Source organism: Xyrauchen texanus, chromosome 20 (assembly GCF_025860055.1).
Source record: "Xyrauchen texanus isolate HMW12.3.18 chromosome 20, RBS_HiC_50CHRs, whole genome shotgun sequence".
In the NCBI taxonomy this organism is placed as follows: Eukaryota; Metazoa; Chordata; class Actinopteri; order Cypriniformes; family Catostomidae; genus Xyrauchen; species Xyrauchen texanus.
The window spans coordinates 24,383,969-24,404,619 of NC_068295.1; the positions used below are offsets into that span (position 1 = coordinate 24,383,969).

At 37.0% G+C, this 20,651-nt stretch overlaps 1 protein-coding gene across 5 annotated transcripts in view; it reads right to left on the reverse strand.

Moving 5' to 3' along the window:
- LOC127660379 (bifunctional heparan sulfate N-deacetylase/N-sulfotransferase 2-like) overlaps positions 1–20,651 on the reverse strand; it is a 180,831-nt gene that overhangs the window by 55,845 nt on the left and 104,335 nt on the right. For all 5 annotated transcript variants that reach the window (XM_052150530.1, XM_052150526.1, XM_052150529.1 and 2 more), the window contains one exon: positions 4,924–5,023. The gene's annotated coding sequence lies outside the window, so the exon portion shown is untranslated. The remainder of the gene's footprint in view (positions 1–4,923; positions 5,024–20,651) is intronic.

Below are 20,651 nucleotides of genomic sequence, written 5' to 3' on the forward strand. Positions count from 1 at the left end.
TCCAAAAACCGGTTTAATAATAACATAATGTGATCCTCCTTATGCCCCATTCCCTTTGTACACTTTGCCATCCACTGTGAGAGCTTTGGAGGGCTGAAAGTTGTGGGGTCAAAAACAAAGTTTATTTGGAACTCAACTTTTAAGTAATTTTTATTGGAAATTCTGTTTGAAACGATCTTACAGAATGGCTATCATGATTATTCTCCCTTCCAAGTGCCCTTCAAAGGCTGAATATTGCGATTAGAATGCATGTCATGTCATGTCATGTAGTGACCTACTTTTCCGGAGGTGAGAAGCTCCCAGCAAAAACACACAGAAACCGAAAAGGGCTTTATGCCAGAATAAAAGCTCAATTTAAATGGAAATAAGAACAAAAATATCTGACTAATGTACAGTTATGTAATATTCAGTGTAATACTTCTAATACTACTACTACTACTAATAATAATAAATCAATAGTATCTATTATATTCAAGCAATTTCTTACATATGTGATACTCTGTTATGCAGCACTTCTTTTGACAAAAATAACACCAATGTTGTATTTTGGATTGTGCATTGAGGTTCTGTATTAAAGCATTTCATTTGATAAGAATAATTAGTATTTTCCTTTGATTTATGGCCATAAACAAGCCATTTATAATTTCTCTGGAACCTAATTGTTGCATTCTTTTAATGCAAGCTGACAGTTAATTAGGCTAAAGTAGCCTTATACTGAGAAACCAAAAAAAAAAAAAAAAAACGATGACGCAATGAGGGGCGGCAACAATTCTTATTTATAAATGTTTTCCGATTCACAAAGTTAAAAAAGTAATGATGTCTTTTGCTATTATCATGTTTAGGTAAGATTTAGTCTAATTGGAGTGCTTGTTTTCAGTGCAGCCTTAAAACATTGGATTGGGAACCACCGATTTAATCGATTTATAAGCTCTTGATTTCAATATCAACAGACCTGTCACAATTAGATTTTAAGAATCACTACCAGATATTTTTGTTTACCCAGTCCAACATTACAGTGAGACGAAACTCACCCACCCCCCCAGGGGAGGGAAAAAATGACAGCTTTCCAATTGGGTAAAAGACTCATCGATCACGTCGACTAGTGTCATTTCTGTGACAGAGATGCGCTCAGCGATTCAGAGCATATTCTGTTTGAACAGAGCTCAGAGGGAGACAGAGAATATATCCAGCACCCAATGCACTATACACCTGATTCTATAGAGCAATACGCTCTCTGTCAGCTTTTCAATCAATGCAATTCTGCTTCATTCAATTCCTTTATACTGAATTCAATGGATGGGCTATTGGCATTATTCACAGTATAGATGGAGGGGATGCATAAGACAGTATGCAGCTCTCCTCAAGAGACACTACCACAAAACATATCTTCATCCTGCTTTACTGTCACAACTGTGCCAAGTCATTCTCATTATTTGAGATCCAGGTATAAATACTATGAATACTCAAAAGCTGTCATGGTTGTGCTGCTACATACAGGACTGAATAAGATCTAAAAACAGAGAGGCAGCAGATGACACCGGTCAACAATCCCATACACAAGCACTGATGAAATCTCAACCAAACAAACTATTTCAAATCAAGATAGTTTTCATTGAAGCTTTACAGAGGCATCAGATAATCCCTGTGCTGATTGTCTCTTTGTGTCTTTCTTCTAAATGCAGCCCTGAGTGCAAGGCTCGAAATTTTGGTCACATAAGCTCCTGAAATTTTATCTGTGACATCAAAATATATTTGGGAGCAATTGTGTGAGCGCAAATAATTGTTGTGCTGTGACCTGTTTTAATTCCTCTACAAATCGTTTGCCAATTACAGCACTATGTGCCTGCTGTGAGCTGATACAGTGACCAGTCCACCGTTCTATTCAACGTTACATAACCAATTAAAGTTAATCTTTACATTCTTAACTTTAATGCAGATTTTAGATTGGTTGATATTCAATCACTTCCTTTCACCCCGCTTCATTGTCACATGACAGGGAGCTAACTAGCGCACAAAATGTAAAGAGCTGAAGAGAGTTGTTGATGGCGATCATGTGGTGAATGTGGATTCACAGTGCTCAATGCGCTGCATTCACTGTAAAGCCTGTGGGACAGAGGTTGAAGGTAACACCGTGTTCGCCAATGAATCGCACACATTTTAAGCGCTAGAGCTTGATTAAACACTGGGAGAGCTCCAAGCACAAAAAATACCGGGACAAGCGTGTGGCAAATAATTCCGGATCAGGTTTGATTGTTGAAGCTTTTTATCGTCAGGATGCCGCCGGACGTTCCGCTCAATTGGCAGAGCTGAATGTGAAATTTAACACCGCAAACACCATCACCAAAGCTTGCCTTCCCTAAATTTAAACCCATGTTGCAGCTCATGAAAATGAACGCCGTTGAGATCAACATGATGTATACAAATGGCAAGTCATGTGCCAACATCATCGGCGTGATAGCAGGATATGTAAAACCCTAGTTGTGGTGTTGTTTTTAAATAAAAGAAATCTGTTAATATATATAGATATAAATTGTAGTTGTGGTGCTCCTTAATTTTCGGTGGGTGCCCTGCCTGAGTGTGTATAAAAGTGAATATTAATGGGAATGTAGCTGCATATTCAGAACGACAAAGAGTGGGTGAATTTATGAGAAAAGGAACACAACAAAGACCTGGGGAGCTTGTTTTCTCCTCTGTGTGTGTGTGTGTGTGTGTGTGTGTGTGTGTGTGTGTGTGTGTGTGATATATATATATATATATATATATATACATACACACACTCACCTAAAGGATTATTAGGAACACCATACTAATACTGTGTTTGACCCCCTTTCGCCTTCAGAACTGCCTTAATTCTACATGGCATTGATTCAACAAGGTGCTGAAAGCATTCTTTAGAAATGTTGGCCCATATTGATAGGATAGCATCTTGCAGTTGATGGAGATTTGTGGGATGCACATCCAGGGCACGAAGCTCCTGTTCCACCACATCCCAAAGATGCTCTATTGGGTTGAGATCTGGTGACTGTGGGGGCCATTTTAGTACAGTGAACTCATTGTCATGTTCAAGAAACCAATTTGAAATGATTCGAGCTTTGTGACATGGTGCATTATCCTGCTGGAAGTAGCCATCAGAGGATGGGTACATGGTGGCCATAAAGGGATGGACATGGTCAGAAACAATGCTCAGGTAGGCCGTGGCATTTAAACGATGCCCAATTGGCACTAAGGGGCCTAAAGTGTGCCAGCCGGCATGACTTCTAACCATAGTGCATCACGCTGCCATCTCTTCCCCAGCTAAAACAACGCACATGCACCGCCCGTCCACATGATCTAAAAGAAAATGTGATTCATCAGACCAGGCCACCTTCTTCCATTGCTCCATGGTCCAGTTCTGACACTCACGTGGCCATTTTAGATGCGGTCAGCGGTAGTCAGGGGTCAGTGCACTGTGTGTTTTGACACTTTTCTATCATTTCAGCAATTTGTGCTTCAGTAGCTCTTCTGTGGGATTGGAACAGATGGGCTAGCCTTTGCTCCCCATATGCATCAATGAGCCTTGGGCGCCCATGTACCCGTCACTGGTTCTCCGGTATGTCCTTCCTTGTACCACTTTTGCTAGGTCCTAACCACTGCATACTGGGAACACCCCACAAGACCTGCTGTTTTGGAGATGTCCTGACCCAGTTATCAAGCCATCACAATTTGGCACTTGTCAAAGTCGCTCGGATCCTTACGCTTGAAAATTCAAGAACTGACTTTCATTTGATGCCTAATATATATCCCACCCCTTGACAGATGTAATTGTAATGAGATAAATGTTATGCACTTCACCTGTCAATAGTTTTAATGTTGTGGCTGACCAGTGTATATCAAGAGTTTCTGCTAAGAAATTTTGATGCCAGACAACGTGTCCGGGAATGCTAAAGTTGTCCGGAAAAATTTGACAAAATTAAATTTTTGGCTGTAACATTATGGACTAAATTATAATAATGCAATATTATAATAACACATTCAATTCAAATTAACAATAAATGTTTGTTCATTACAGCTGCTTTTGCATTAAATAAAAAACTGCCATAACGGAATTAGCATCTAATTCAGAAAAGTATTTAACATGGGACAAAGCAAAAACAAACCACAATTTGGCACATAAACTCAAATAAAGAAACATCCTCTCACTTTCAACTGCTTTTATTTTCAGCAAACTTAACATGTGTAAATATTTGTATGAACATAAACATTTTATGTTATTATAAATGTAAATATAATTATCACTGAAATATAAATCATGGTTTGAGGTGAACATGTTTTTGTATTATTTTATTATTTAATCACAGATTTATAGGCTATATATAAAGTGATCCTGCAGAGTTGTGCTCACAATGAACTGCTCTGTGGAAATAAAGCGAACTGAACTCAAAGAACCTCTTGAGCTGAGATGTCTGACATCATTTACAGCATTCTTATAGACGATATTATTCTTGCAAAACAATTTTAGAACACTGAAAAAAGAAAAAGTGAAAACACTTCACATACATGTGTTCCACAAGACTGCATGCCTTCGAACAAACAGCACGTCAGACATGTGCATCTTAAAATATAACAGTGTGTTTCTTCAAGCACGTCTGTGTGTCTAACAGCATTTCTTGTGTCATTCCGAATCAAAGACGTCTTACAGTTACCCACCATGCACATTATAGTCACTACCTGCAATTAAACGTCTTCGAATACCACTTGCTTTATCTCAGTAACTGCACTGTTATTCAAATCTTTCACTCATAAATGACTGAATTCACTTACTCTGAAGAGTGCATTTTTACAATGGTGTCAGGTGTCCAATATGTCATAACCAAAACATTTACTGAGTGCACCTGTAAGGATTATTTCAGTTCAAAACATCCAAACCATGAAAACAACACTTACGTCTTATCGCAGCTGCAGCTAAACTTAGAGCTTGATGAATCAGTCTGTTAGCTGACTGTCCTGTGAAGAAGTGTGTGAATCCCAGCGTGTGTTCAGTCACCTGTAATGAGGACAGAGAGGACATGTGGTGAGGCTTTGATAGATGACCCCTTGCGCAGTTGCGAGATGGTGCAGTCAATATTTGCGTTCTCTCATTTGCAGGGTGTTTGTCTCAGACAGAGCACTCTTGTCTCCTAGACAATGATCTGAAGACCAGAGAAGCTTTGTGTATCTGTGACTACTGATGCAAAGGTATCGACAAACCACGCAGAGATAAGAACCCACCCCTTGACCAATTATAGACAGACTTTGGCACTTCTGTCAAACAATGTTCATGTTTACTGATCCAGTAGGAGAGAGATCCAGGAAGGGTATTAAAATGAGGTTAAAGCAAGAGTAAATGGTAAAGCAACTTGATGTACTGGAAGATTTGATCACTGGACATTTGTGAATGCAAAGGGGTAATGTGCTATTAGGACACACAAAACAAAGTGTGATTCTGCTGAGCCACATAGTCCAGAAAATGTCCTGATCCTATTTTACTCCAAAGTCAAAAAGTAACAATTGTTTATTTTGCATATAGAAAATAAAGGCTATTTTTGGGCCATAACAATTTTTACATTATTTTCAAGACCGGAATCTGAAAAAAGTGTTTATTATGATATTCTTGTTACAAAAAAATTTGTTATTTAAACTGTAATGTATTTAAACATCATAGTTCTGTCTTTCCATTTCAGTGACTTTAAAAATTATTTAAAAAAAAAAAAAAAATATATATATATATATATATATATATATATATATATATATATATATATATATATATATATATATATATATATATATATCTCTAGTACATAATAAAATGTGTTACAGTAATGAGAATTGGGCTATAAAAGGTATATAAGTGTCCTGAAAATATTGTGTCAATGCAAAAATTTGAATAGTCCTAAATGTTAAAATATAATTGCTAATATTCTTTTACTGATATGTGGTTAAATATTATCAAGACATTTTCATGACAGATTTTGTGAGAATCACCCAAGTAGGTTCCTCCAAAATATGCATACAAAACACAAGAGGAAATATAGCATACCCTATGCAGAGACTGTTTGGGATGGGCAACGACGGTTGACTAGTCATTAGGGCAACAACTAATGATTATTTATATAATTGACTAATCTAACAATTATTAGAACAATTATTTGACTATTCTGCAATTATTGCAATGGTTAATCATTAGCTCTTAACCGATTATTCAGCTTGTGCCTGACTTAAAAGGTTGTATTAAACATGCTCACTAACAATAAAGAGGACAACATTATCTTTTAAAAATACCTCTAAATAACATTCACTGAATTCCAGGAAAAAAATACTTTTAATTCAGTCAAGGAATTCACTGCAAAATCCTTATCAAGAGTTTTTGTCATGTTTTCCATTTAAAATTGTCTAAAAATTCTTAAAAATTTCCTTAAGAAGCAACATAAAAGATATTTAGAATTGCTTTAAGATGAATTATCTTAAATAAAGTGTATTTTGTATAGACATGTATTTTTTCACTTGGTTATACTTCTTGCGAGTAAAGACAAAATATACTTTTTTTCAAGATCTATTCTCTAAAAGAAAGTAATAAGCATTGAATTTTAAGATGGCATGTCAAGTTATACCAGCACCCATATCACCCTGGTTGCCCACTGAAACGAAGCAGGGTTCAGCCTGGTCAATATCTGGATGGAAGAACTAGAAAAGCTCTATATAAAATGCAACGTTCATTAATTCATAAACAAACTGTTGTTAAAATCGAGTCCCCGGTGTTCTGTTCCATTCTTTTGAATGCAAGATTGCTTCTTATATCAGGTGAACCCAAAACAAGCATAATTATATAGTGCTCCCTTAAGACCGATTAGTTGATTTTGAACATCCCTATGTACAGTACAGAACAAGGAGATTTCAATGGTGATCATCTTTGTAACCAGCATGCATCTGGAGTTATGGGAGTCTATTTGTGCTGTAGCTTTATTCTGTAGCTGGTAATGCACAACAGGAGGCCGGGAGAGAAAACAGGAACATGTGGAGAGAAAACGATACTTTGAAAAAGAAAGGGAGAGATGCATAGAGGGAGGGAGAAAAAAAAGAGGACAGGCATAAAAGACAACAGAGGAAGCATACAGGAAGGCTTCTTTGTTCTTGTTGACGCAGATTGAGAGTTTAATGTTTAATGGAACTCAGAGAGATGCAGAAGATTCCTTAGAGGACTCAGAGGAAACTTAGATAACCAGGATGTCAACACACACCTGCACATGGACATGGATGAACATACAGGTGCATCTAAAAAAAATTGAATACCGTGGAAAAGTTCCCTTTTTTCTGTAATTTAATTCAAAATGTGGTGTACTTTTATTTGAAAATTATTTTCTTTTTTAATTCATTTATTTATATATTATAATTTATAATACACAAATGTCGACCTTCTGAAAAGTATGCTAATTTATGCACTCAATACTTGGTCTGGGCTCCTTTTGCACGAATTACTGCATCAATGCACAGTGGCATGGAGTCGATCAGCCTGTGGCATTGCTGAGGTGTTATGGAAGCCCAGGTTGCTCTGATAGTGGCCTTCAGCTTGTCTGTATTGTTGGGTCTGGTGTCTCTCATTTTCCTCTTGACAATGCCCCATAGATTCTCTATGGGGTTCAGGTCAGGTGAGTTGGCTGGCCAATCAAGCACAGTAATACCATGGTCAGCAAACCAGTTACTAGTAGTTTTGGCACTGTGGGCAAGTACCAAGTCCTGCTGGAAAAGGAAATCAGCATCTCCATAAAGCTTGTCAGCAGATGGAAGCATGAGGTGCTCTAAAATCTCCTGGTAGACCCTGCATTGACTCTCCACTTGAGAAAACAGTGGACCAACATGATGGGCACTGACTGTGGAAACTTCACACTGGACTTCAAGCAACTTGGATTCTGTGCCTCTCCACTCTTCCTCCAGACTCTGGGACCTTGGTTTCCAAATGAAATGCAAAATGTACTTTCATATGAAATGAGAATTTTGGACCATTGATCAATAATTATTTGCAGATATTTGTAGAAAAGGAGCCTCAACCAAGTATTGAGTGCATAAATTAACATACTTTTCAGAAGGTCGACATTTCTGTATTATAAATTCTTTTCTCTAATATTTTGAGATACTGGATTTTTGATTTCCATGAGCTGTAAGCCATAATTATTAAGATAAAAAAAAAAAAAAAATATTTCACTTGATGTGTAATGAATCTAGAATACATGAAAGTTCCACTTTTTGAATTAAATTAAGGGAAAAAACTTTTCCACGATATTCACATTCATTGAAAACAGCATTTTGATGTTTAACATGGGAAACGTCATTGGTCAAATCAGAAGAAGACATAAGTTAAACTAAAAATTAAATAAATGAATATTTAAAATTGGCATTTGAAATTAAACAGCACTGTATTCTGCTTCTCCACACATGCACACAAAACAATCTCTGCACAGTGCCAAAGTCCCAGCGAGAGCAACTCTCCACTGACTAATTCAATATTGATAGAGAAACTAAACAAAGCATGGCTATCACTGCTGGAAGATTCCCAGTACCAACAATCTTCCAACTCTACCCTCCCCTCATCCTCCACCCCCTGGACTGAACTGTTTTGTCCATTATTCTTTGCTTGCTCCTGCTTAATGCAATAGATTTATTTAGAATAGCTTACTGCCATACTTCTCTCATTATTTCTGCAGTTTTTAGAAGTAAGTATACTGTGCACAGTATGCAAATCTTCTGTATGCACAGAATACCCCAGATTACTTACTACCTACGACGTTTGCCAAAATGTGCAGCATTACAGCAGAGCACAGTGCCCACAATAATGTGCAGCGCATAATAATGTGGCAAGGTCACCTTGACCTTCCATTTCTAGTGTGATGAATGAAACGGAAGTAATATCAGGTGCAATCTCCTTTTTGACGCAATATTTGAATAGACTACTATAAATTCAAGAAATGTTTTTAACCAAATTGGATTACAAATGTAAATAAATTAAGATTTTTATTTCTGAAATAATACGCCATTCGCTGAATAATTAGTTAAAATAAAATGAGGTCATGTGCCAACTATATAGCATACTAACCTAGTCTTTGACATTTTTATCACTGCATATTGAATTTGGTTTCACACACTACTTTTTTTTTTTCTTTTTTTTAAAGTAGGCAGTACACAGTGAATACTGTGAAGTATGAAATAATTAGCACACTTCCATTATGCTCATAGCCATTTAGTGCACAATTTGACTCTCCGATCCATCCATCTATACTTCCTTCGCCATAACTCACCTCTCCAGTGAGTCCTCTCTTTGTGCACATTGTGCAGATTGGCTGACTGTTTAACAGCACTGGAGACAGTGAAAATCACTTATATCACCTTCCAACAACTCTGTATCAGCAGGCAGGAACCAGACAAACTTCATCTACCCCTTTATTAATTCAGTTTTCCACTGACTGTCAATTTGCATGTGCAAAAGCAAACAAAATCGAAACAGACTGATAATGTGTTTGACCGTATATTATATACACACACATACAAATTTTCATACGTTTCTACTTGAAGGATTATAGATTCTTCAATGTTAGGTCGAACAATGTTTGGTCTGTCTCTAAAAAATAGTATCCATCAAACAATGGTCTTCTAGAGTAAAATAACTTAATGTGCAAGTTGTTCGCATAACTTAAGAAAACAATCTGTTCTGCATATTGGTTATTGAAAAACGTAATATAATCGTAATAAATAATAATAATAAAAAGGTTTTTTTATTAGCCATCAAAAAAACAATATCAGTCAATACTGAACTCTCATTTCACAGTTAGCAGTGGTGAGCGTATGGCTGGCCAGGATGTGACTGGCAATGCCATATGAATAGTTGTGACTCATCCCTCCGGCAGACGAGAGACCCGTTAAATGTGACAGCTCCATGTGCAATGACAGGGAAGAAGATTAGAAAATGATCACAATGGAGATTGTGGAGTGCTGGGCTGTCAATACTCAGAATCATGGGCATATTTCACAAAAAAAGATGAGTAGAGGGAGGAGAGAAGCAATAAGTGAAATACCCTTTTAAGGTGCTGCAATCTCAGTGCCATTTTATATGACGAGCACTGCTACCAATTTGCGGACCACACAGGTGAGAAAAGCACAAAGCAGCGGGGGGTAGGTGCAGCATAAGACAGCTGCCAAACTGATGACAGGGAATGACTTAATTATACCTGAAACTACAAGCCAAATTAAAGAGATAAAGAGATGTAGAATGACAGAGCAAGGAAGAGAGAAAATGAATTCCAGATAAATCTAATCAAAAATAAAGACCAGCCAGGAAAACACTTCAAATTCATCAGTGTGAATATCTGAATGTGAAAGAAAGAATCTGTTTTAATACTATAATAAAAAGGCTGATAGAAAGCCATCACCACAAGTAAGATATGGCCAACAGAGGCCTATCACATCCCTGAAGAAACACTCATCCTCTCTAAAAGGCATTTAATCTTCTTTGCAACAAAAGAAAATACACAGAAGATAAAGCAAAGAGGCGATCCTGTTTTTTTATAATCTTATCCTGAGAAATACTTCAGCATCAATCTTCAGCAATGGACACAGCTTTTTCATATGTCTGCTTCTGAGACTTTATGTCAAGTAGGTCAAATTTGTTGTGGATGTGATTTGTACAAAAATCACACATACCTAGGCCCAGACATAATATGAGGCCATTGTTTGCATTTCAGCTGAATTTATGTTGCATGTACTTAACAACGGGCAAATGTGCAACATTAAATGTGGCTGAAAATACTATACTATTTATTATTTTTATTTTTTTTAAGTAAATGAGAGCATTGTTAACTTAGCTGTCATGCCAAGAGCAGATGACTTCTACAACTCCGTGAATAATGGCCAGTTGCATTCTGCGGAAATGTGCGGAGTCTGTGGGCACAGATTCAGTGTGGTCCTGCACATACTCTTCTGCTGGATCTTATGTCTCATAAACTGGTTACGTCGTTTTGGTTTCAGAGCTTATTTGATAAGTCACAGAAGGCTCGCTGCTCTAAAAATGAACATTTAATCCCTCAGGATGATCACAGCATGTTCACTGCAAATGTTACAAGTCTTCGTTTTCTGGTTGGAGACAGGGAGCTGTTTTTTAGTTGGTGCCAGAAAGAAAACCATCTCTGCCAAAGCTGTCCATTTTTCAACTGCCAGGAATCTAAATCTGCAAACAGATTTTATAGGTCTCAATAAATTCTAAAAGTATCAAGCCCCCCAAAAAAAACAAGTTGTTTTGAGCTTTCGACTGGAGAGATACCAGGATTTGCTTGTTTTGATTATTTTTCCCCCTCCACTCAGGGGTAGAAAGTTTTGGTGCTTACCAGAGTATTTAGATGAGATTTACAAACAGGCCTTGGAGAATTAAGGTAAAATGATTTGTGTAGTAGCAAATTCCCTAAATAATAATATGCTTGAAAATGAGCCTCACAAAATTACAAACTGGAGTTCCAAGGAAATGAATGAATAAAGAATGTCAAACAAAAAAGTGCTGAAGTGCAGAGATGAGCAGTAGCTGACCATTGTCTATGCTTCTTATGTCTAGGGTAGTTATGAATTGAAGGAATGTCATTATATCTGTCATTATTTCTCTTCCTTGTGTTGTTCCAAACCCATATGACTATAAAATCTCCAAAAAATGACCATAAAAGTAGTGGTAGTAGCTAATCTGCCATAACTCTCAAACCTCATTCATGCTTGCATATATTCAAACTTAGTGCTTTAACATGCGTTGCACCTTGGGACAGATAGCAAAGCACCAGGTTTGAACGTGCACAAGTGTGAATGAGATTTAATATGGAAAAATCTGTCCTTTTGTGAATGAGTTTTAAATGACATGAGTGTTAATGACAGTATTTTCATTTTTGCTTTAAGGTCTGTTTATACAACTAGAGAGCTTCATAAATATCTTGCTCAAGGGCACTGCAGCACAACCATGGGTCAATAAAACTGCTTGACCCTGGTAAAGGTGGGGAGGTGGGGAGAAAGAATAAAACAAAGGAGAAGTGTTGTGTATTTTTCAGCCTTTTGACTGCATTCAATTTCTCACTTGCTATTTATAAATTTGCTGTGAAAAAATGTGTTTAAGAACTAAAACTAAATGAACCCAAGAAAGAATAATATTGGTTTGTATTAATATATTCCAATTTGATAATACATAGTAATAAACAGCATCATTTAACCGCATGTCTTTTGTCACAAAAACATTTTTAAGCAGATCAAATGCCACACTGGAACTCCAGTTTTGAGGGATGACAAACGAATCATTGAATTCGACAATCTGAAACTTCAAACTCTATAATCTCTGCTACTGAGGTTCTAATCAAAGACACTAAGAACATATCTTTAATATCGCTCTCATAATCGTACGTTATGAGACGAATAGTGGCCACAAAACTGGGCCACCAACAAACTCATTGACACTGTGGTCTCTCTCTATGGAGAGATCATGCAATCATTTACAGAGACGTCAATTTACACCATCACATTAATAATCATTAAAAATGAAGGACGACTATATCCTCAAAAAGACATCAAACTCTACGACAGATATAATCTTCCAAACACCTAAATCAGACAAAGACAGAAATGTTTCAACAAAAGCAATGACAATGAATGACTGCCCATCAACTTTGACCACATCCTTTGACCTGGCCTTTTATTCCAGAACATTCCATTAACTCAACTACCCCTGCTACAGACCCTCTGAAATCAATGCTCTCCCGCTGAACATAGCAGTGATATTCAGCACCAATATCCACCAGCACATCCCTGTGTAATTCACAGTGACTTAATGGCTTTATTTCAGTGCTGAGCTCCCCATCATCTGTCTGGTATTTTTAGAGTGGGGAGCACTTGCATATTGTCTGTGACTTTGCTTTAATCTGCAGAAGGGTGTAAACAAAAGGGTCAGTTAAAGAACCGGTGATAATGGTGCTCTTAGGCTGAGTGGGAATGAGGAGAGGAAGGGAGGGGAAGAACAATGGAAGAGAGTGCAGATGGGCGCATTAGGGCTGGGTGATAGGACGAATCGGATATCGATGATGTCTTACGAAGGTCCCGATGCCGAATGTGAATGGACAAGATTGACAATATTGAGAAATGGCAAAACCATGGATCTGGGAAGTCGCCAAATATAATAAATGGTGACAAGGGTGTGGATCTAGCACCTGCCTCCAGCAAAATGCGACAAAGCCGAATCCAGTTTGCAAGCTCCTCGTCCAAATGTTTTTCATGTGCAGGTAATTTTACACATCTACCTGCAACAGGCGGGTGACCTGTAAAACGTCTCAGAGTGACAAATGACAAGAAATGCTGTGAGTCACAAAGACACACGCTTAAAGAAACACACTTTATAACATTTTTAAGAGTTATTAGTCTTTTCTTCTCTGTTTCATTCATTTGAAAACTGTTTACAAGAATACTGTTGTCTATTAAATTATCTCCAATCATCTCGGGAGGTTCTGTGAGTTTAGTTTGCTTTATTTCCACACGCTTTGCATGCATTGTGAACACAACTCTGCAGGTTCAGTAATATATATATTTGTATTAAAGAAACAAAGATGAAAGTGAATAAATCAAAACGCAATAGGAGGATCTTTGTTGACATCTTTGTACGCATGCGCGAGTGGTTGTGTGGCAAAAAAACAAACGGTATGGCAGGCTGTAAAGACGCGACGAGCACTTTCAAGAGAGTTAGCGGGCGAAATCCACAATATATAAGCACTTTAAAATCTGAAGACCGGAGGAGGTTTGGAGAGAAGCTCAAAATTTGTATTGGTGACAAAATCGAAGTTATTCAAAGCCCATATGAGATCTGGGATGACAAAAAACGTTGGTCCGACTCGCCCGTGTCTTGGCCACCAATCTGCTGGGGAGACATTTATTCTTATTTAATAGAAAACCCTGGACCCTTAACTCATGAAAGATTAAAGGCTTTCAAAAGTCTGGAGGCCTATGATTATTTTGTTTCTCGAAAAGTTGGGCCGATCTTTTCTGCCAAACAGAAAGCAGTGATCGTGCTAAAAGCAGAGGTTAGATCTGGCCAAGCAGAGTCACAGCGTGATTCGCGATCTCCGTGGGTGATCGCCAAAGCAACGGCGAAATAATCACTGCTCACTGCGACTGCAAAGCCGGGTAAGTCTTCATTGATCAGTGTTCTTATTTATTTATTGAAAATGTAGTGACTGTTGTACCAATTCAATTGTGTTCAGTGTGAGACTTTCAATGGCGTCTGTACTATGGTGAAAAATTGTATATCACAGCTTACACATTTCTCCTTCTTTCAAATCCAGTCTTGGAGAAACATGCAGTCATGTAGCAGCTTTAATGTTTAAAGTAGAAGCAGCTGTCAGGATAGGACTTACAAATGCTGCATGTACTAGTGAGGCTTGCAGGTATCAAAGCACAGCTACAGAATGTAATTGCACACGACCATTTCTTTCGTTTTTCGCGATCCTTTTCGGAGGGAATTCGGAAAAACTTTTTATCAGGCCCCCAACGAGCCGTACAATTGACCACACAGCAAGAGTGAACCATCCTCTTCTCTAAATCTTCCTCCAAACGTGCAAAACAATCAAATTACAGGTATCTAGCTGTGTTTCCTGCCACACGATTCCCATGATGCAACGCGACAAACATAAACAATGACGTCACAAAAGATCCGCCTATACAAACACATTCTGTAAGAACACACATTTGGCAGCATTATTAGGCTTATTTATTATGATTATTTTTGTCTTTACATTTATGATTGTCTTTAGTTCTTAATCAGTAGGCTATTAGTAATTTTCTACCAGTTGTTTTTGACAGATACTTGGATGATGGCAAATGGGTTCGTTGGAGAGAGTAATGTTTGGATTTGGGGAGGTGGTTAAATAATTTTTATCACTTCCTTATTTTATTGTTTTACTTTCCGTTTAGTTTCAAATGCTATTTGAATTTAGAAATGTCTTTTTATGTTTTTCGTATTTCAATAAATGAATGAAATTTTTAAAGCAAAATCAATAAAGCAAAAGAATTCACCGACCCTTTGCATGGGGGTTGATGATATAATTGTATATCAAAATTTTAATATCATCCAGCCCTAGGGCATGTGTTATGGCAGCTTCAACACAATGGCTTAGAGTGCTCTATTCTACCAGCACTGAAGATAAGCAAACACATAGCTCCACAAACCCACACACATATATATGCTCTCTAAAGGATATTTCACATTGCCCCAACAAAAAACTAAAATACACTAACATTTTAACTATTCTTAAGTTGGCAGTTGGATTTAGAATGTTGAGAAATAGGCAGTTAATCTACTTAAAGAATGCACAGACAAAGATGGACATTGGTGAAAGGTTTTTTGATTAAGACAATGATGACAAATATAAGACGAATTGATGCATGATGATAATAAAACTATTTTATTAAAGCATACTGTTGAAGAAGATATTATGAGAAAAATTAATTACTTCAAGATATTAACAAAGCAAGATATAAACAGAAGAAACAACATAGAAGATATTAGATATGGATTCATAATCCAATACATTGGTGATTTCCCCACTTGATCTGTGTGAATTAAAATTAATCACTTTAAAACGGGTTAATTACCTTACTCAAACGCATCCTATTTATACATGAGATTAATCACTATATTCACAACATATATGTAATATTTAGGGCTGCCAATTGATAAATTTTTTTAATTGCGATTAATCGCATATTTCTTTATAGGGGGTTTTTGGTGATAGTAACAGGACTGATATGAAATTAGGGGACAATGATAAAATGACTTATATTTCTAAGAAAATATATCTATTTATGTCAAAACCATTGCTTAACAATGAGATTACACTTAAGACAATATAAAACTGTGAAAATTTTATAATTTTACCAACATTGTACAAATTAAAAGTCCTGTTGAAAAAGAACAACCATAGCGAGGACAGGCTAAAATCCTTACCCATAGCATGTAATATGTGATTTTAATTATTTAAAATTATATTTTATTGGCTTTTACTTGGTCTTATATTTATGCATATGATCTATAGTAACATTAAGTTTTTTAAATTACAAATTTATTTGTTGTTAAAGCAACTTTAGAACTGATAATTAGTTAGGGACGCAAAAGGCACCGATTTCACGGAATCACCCTTGTAGTTAATCAAATATTTCGAAAATGATGAAATTTGACACCATATATCCTCCTTTTATGGTCATAGCACATTTATTTCCATCTCAGGAAATACAATAAAAACAATAAGTAACAATATAATGTTTAATTCATATTTTTAAACAAAATATTCCACAGAATAAAGATAGGAATGCACTAAAATAGCACCAATTCATCTAAATGTAAACATTTCCCAAAGTCTAAAGTCTGGGAGCTTGAGTTATTGAAAGAATTAGCCCCTGTAGGTTGAGTATTCATTCATATTTTCATTTATTTCATATTTCTATATTCTCTATATATCTCATAATTTTACATTTAAGATTTTCATGTAACAAAATTATAAATCTGCAACTTCTGTGTAAATGCATATTCCTGCTCTATGATAATACATCTAAGTGCCATTTCAGATGCAGCTTCTGTTCTGTGCCACATTTACTGTGTAAAAATTAGGGATGCACCGATTCGATACCTTGATCGGTATCGGCTCCGATACTGAAGCTTTCAGATGGGTCGGGTATCGGTACGATCCAAATCCAATACTGTGTGTTAGTCATGTTCGTTACTGTCAAGCTGATGACACAAAAGATCTATTAAAACACCATTAAAGCATTTCATATGACTCGTGCATTTTATTCAAAGCCTCTTGAAGACGTGTGATAGCTCTGTGAATCACAAAAGTGAATTATTCCAGAATTTGAATAATAAGCTAATTAAACTACTGTGAACTTGCATACAAACAGGCACATACAGGACTTCCTGGAGAGTTTAGAATGTCAAAATAAAAGCGTGAGGGTTTAAAAAGTGCACGACTTAAATATAATACTGTTGTATTTAAAATTAAGTCAATAATAATGATAATATTAATAACAATTTAATATTATTAATAGTATTTGATTACAATTTATAACAATATTTAAGTTGAATGGATTCCATAAAATAACTGTGTGAATGAAATTGAACAAAACAGAGATCTGAGTCCTTTAAATTTCCCAAAAAGTTTTGGGAAAAAAAAACAAAACAAAAAAAAACACTTGTTTCTGTTCTATTGAAGACTGGAATCACTGTTCATTTTGCTGCTACATTATCCAGTATACTAGTTAATAATAAAGTGTTTCTTAATAAGCTATACATTTATGTTGAAATAATGTGTAGTTGGAGGTTTGTATTTCTTTACATATTAAAGAGCACTCCCAATTATTTCCACACAACAATGTAAAGATATTATAAACTGATTATGCAAAGAAAAAACAACACTGTTATCATATCGGCCGATACTGAGATTTCCGGTATCGGAAGCGAAAAAGTGGTATCGGTACATCCCTAGTAAAGATGGCTTTAGTCCCCATAGGTTTAGTATTCATTGCAATGGGCATTAACTTTCATTCTCCACAATATTAAATCTGCCTGTAGACTGTGAGAATCCACTTTCCTACAGCAATTGTGAAGCGGCACTCATGATTCGCGTCAGAGCATCAATGCCCGTATCAAGCATCACTATGAACTTCTTCAGTGGTAATTAAAATGTGCCTTACATAGAAATCAAGTATTTTCAGCCTATCACATGTCTTGTTTTGTACAAAATGAAAGCATTAAACTTGAATTAATTGCATTAACATGTTAATGTTGACAGCACTAGTAATATTACATCTTACATCTGCACAAACAATGAAGTGGATGAACGGGTATACTAAGTTCCATGCTAGTCATATTACGCGTACCTTGCGTTGTATAACTTTTCGTTTAAGACAAAGTTTAAACCAATCTCTCTCTCTCCCAAACCGGTGTCTCCGGCTGGCCTTTATCTCGCTCTCCTGCTGATCAGCTAATTCAGTGCCAGCCTTGCTCCACCACAGCCCGGCCACATCCTCCTCATCACACTCAGTTTGGTTATGGGGTGAGTAAATAACTAAGGCTGAAACTTTCATATAACTGTGATCGATGTTTGTCTTAAACCTATGAATGGCTGGCTATATGTTAACGCATAAAAAAAATCCCTAAATGTAAAGAGCACATGCAATTTGTTTCACCCTGGTCAAGGTTGGACTATGGTTAGAATGATGGTGCTAATCCATAAAGACATTTTGACAATAAATGCACATACACACACACAAGAGTAAAGGTGAACACATTTTACACTGACTAAACATCTAAACAAGGTATATGTCAACATGTACTCATACCTGCAGGCTGCAGTGCTTACATTTCCACCCTCTGGTTCCGGCTCATTGTACACACTCAAATTTGACGTGATCTCACACAAATCATACCAGAAGAGAGGTCATTCAGAGGAAAGAGGAGATAGATCACAGATCAGAGAGATTAAAAAAAAAAACAGCAGGAAATAGAGGGCAATTGAGCGAGATGAGAAGAGGGAAACAGGGATAAATAAGGTTGGAAGTTTCCAGGCACATCTGTCGATGACATTGACAAGGCCATCCAAGCAGGCTGTCCAGAGGCTGTGGGACAGGAGAGCTGAGAAATGTGTCCTTCCACATCACTGTGCCTGGAGCCAAACACACAGACAGCAATAAGCCACCAATGAAAGAGCTATGCTGCTCCTCACACGTGTGCACACACACCACTAACAGCAAGGCTCAGCAACCACAATATGATCCAACAAATGGCTTTCTGAGGTTATATTACTGGAAGTCACCTAAATTCCACCTCCAAGTCAAACCTCAGATATCGTTTTGGGAGCTGAGGGCAGGAGTTAATATCTGTCTCACCATATAAACAAAGTGAAGGCAGAGTGCAATACCCTGAGACCCAGATAAAAGTGTGCTTGGCTTTGAGCCTCTGAAGAATACCTGTCTGACTGAAATTTGACCCAATAAACCCTCCACTGGACAATAAGCACCATTCCAAGCACCTCATTAGCTAAGGTGAAGGTCTGTCTCTAAATGCCAATTTAACAACCCTACCATTGCCCGAGTCCATCTAATTCCAATTACAGATCATTCTTTCTCACCCTGAGGCTGTGTTGCTAGTGAGGCCCATTACGGCCTATAATCGGCAACTTGTAAAGATGTGAGCTCAACGCAGAGGCTCAGGGCATACGGCCTGCTGGAGCGATCTCGTCTGACTGGGCGGGAGACTAATCCAGACTCATGCTGCGACAGGCCCCATCTAATAACAGGCTGGTTGGATTCAACTGAAGACCAGACGCAGACACTCAAGAGGGCAACTAGTGCAACGGGAGGAGAGCCAGAGAGACGAAGAATTATCTGATGTAAATATTCATGGAGGTTTTTCTCCCTGCTGTCTTTCTCTGTTGCTTTCTGTAAGTGCCAAATGTTGGGTCCCTGAGGGCTGCTTATTTAAAGGCAGATTAATGATAATCCAGGTTAATGCAAGAGGCAAACCCACTCCGAGATATACGTGTGTTCTAAACCTCCATTATTAACCCCAGAGGCAAGTGTATATTACAATGCATGAGGGTGTTTAAAGTCCTTTCCGCATGACTTCAAAGCACCTCTTAACACATGGGTCATGTGCCATTTTAACTTGCACAAGTAAAGCATTGCAAAGAGGTGATTTTACTGTTTTCCTGTTTAATTGGTATATAATTCTCCAAGATGAATGTCCTGATTTGCATTAAACATTATGTTGTGCAACTCAATGCATCTAGGTACGCTCAAGATCAGTCTTTGTGTCAAATTGTTTTGATTTTTACACCAGCCCCATGATGTAATGATACGTCATGTGAATTGTACGACGATCTCTAGCTGCTTTCCAAAAGGTCAGTGGCAAACAGGGTCAGAGTTGGAATTGTTTGAACTCTCATTACAATGCTTGACTTGCGCACAACATGGCACAGGGGAAAGGGCATTGTTTGATGCTTCGCTCCATAGAGCTGAATGCATTGGGGAATGCTGGAACAAGTTAAAGTGCATTAAAAGTAGGGCTGCATGATTTGGACAAAAAAGTCATATTGCGATTATTTTTTATAAATATTGCAATTGTGATTTGAACTGCAATGAACAAAATAGTAAGCGATTCCTTTTTACCAAAATTTGGATTAAAGTGTATTAACACAAAACATACCTGACTGAGCAGCGCAAGTACAATTTGAAGCAAGCACCATGCGCACACTATTCATTTATTTAATTAAATTGCAGGCCTTTGTGGATTGTAAATTATCCAAATGAAAAACTCGACAAGGGCTGAACCTTTTCTGTTCTTACCATCGTTGGCACTTTCATTTTATGCAATATATTAACATGAAAACGTTTCATAAAAATTATTTTGTGTTTATTTACATTCAAAGGGATATAGTTATTATTTTTAAGGTTTGGCTGAAGAACAAACATGACTTTACAACCTTTGACAATATCAACCCACATAAGAAAAAATGTCAATCTTATACAGGATCGTTCTGTCTAATAATGAACTTTACAAAAGAATAGGCTTATTTAAAAACTGA